Source organism: Tachypleus tridentatus, chromosome 6, assembly GCF_004210375.1.
Source record: "Tachypleus tridentatus isolate NWPU-2018 chromosome 6, ASM421037v1, whole genome shotgun sequence".
NCBI classification, from domain to species: domain Eukaryota; kingdom Metazoa; phylum Arthropoda; class Merostomata; order Xiphosura; family Limulidae; genus Tachypleus; species Tachypleus tridentatus.
Window position 1 is genome coordinate 47,058,018 of NC_134830.1, and position 1,203 is coordinate 47,059,220.

Below are 1,203 nucleotides of genomic sequence, written 5' to 3' on the forward strand. Positions count from 1 at the left end.
CAACCCCCAAAACAGCATGGATAAGAAGGACTTTCGTCTTATTTTCCTCTACGACTTCAAACTTTAACGAAAAACTACCGAAACTACAAGAAACATCAAGCAGGCATTCGGTCACGGATCTGTTCCCGAATGTCAGGTCAACGTTGGTTCCAAAAGTTTCGATATGGAGATGAAAGTCTTGAAGACCACGAAGGTCATGGAAGGAAGCCATCCTTAGATGAAAACACATTAAGGGAAGCAGTTGAGACAGACTCTCGCACAACAGTACTTGAGCTTGCAGAAAAGCTAGGCACAAGCAAATCAAGCATTGCCAACCACCTGAGTGCGATTGGAAAGACGAAAAAGTTGGATAAGTGGGTACCACATGAGCTGACTGCAGATCGACAAAATCTGCGTTATGAGGCTTGTCAAGGATGACGCTCCAAAAATTGAACGAAATGGGAATCGAGGTTCTGCTTCATCCACCTTGTTTCCCAGACATTTTCCCTACGGATTTTTATTTCTCAAGCACTTTCACAACTTTTTGAACAATAAACGTTTTCAACATCAGGCGGCTTCAGAACAGGCCGGCTGCAAAAGAAGCGCCCGGCATGGCCAGGTGGATTAAGGCGTTCGACTCGTAATCTGAGGGTTGCTGGTTCGAATCCCCATTGCACTAAACATGCTCGCCCTTTCAGCCGTGGGGGCGTTATAATGTGACAGTCAATCCCGCTATTCGTTGGTAAAAGAGTAGCCCAAGAGTTGGGGGTGGGTGGTGATGACTAGCTGCCTTCCCTTTTGAATTAGGGACAGCTAGCGCAGATAGCCGTCGAGGAGCTTTGCGCAAAATTTAAAAAAAAAGCAGAAGAAGCTCTCAGGGAATTCATTGACCATAGAAACTGATTTATACAGTAGGGGCATAAACAGCATCGCTACACGTTAGCAAAAGTGTGTTGAAGCAAATGGTGCTTAGTTTGATTAAAGCATTTTTTACAGCTCTGGTTTATTCTTTTCGAAACTTCGCAGTTAAAAAACAACATTTATTTCTGGACAACCTAATATTTCAAGTTGCTCTTGTTGATTCACAATATTTTTCTTGAATTTGAATATCAATTACATATTTAAAATGGAATGAGAAGAAAAGAAATATTTTATTATTTTATAATGCCGCTTAAATGAGCAAAGGCAAAATAGTCTCTGAAAAATAAATTATTAAAAAGCTCA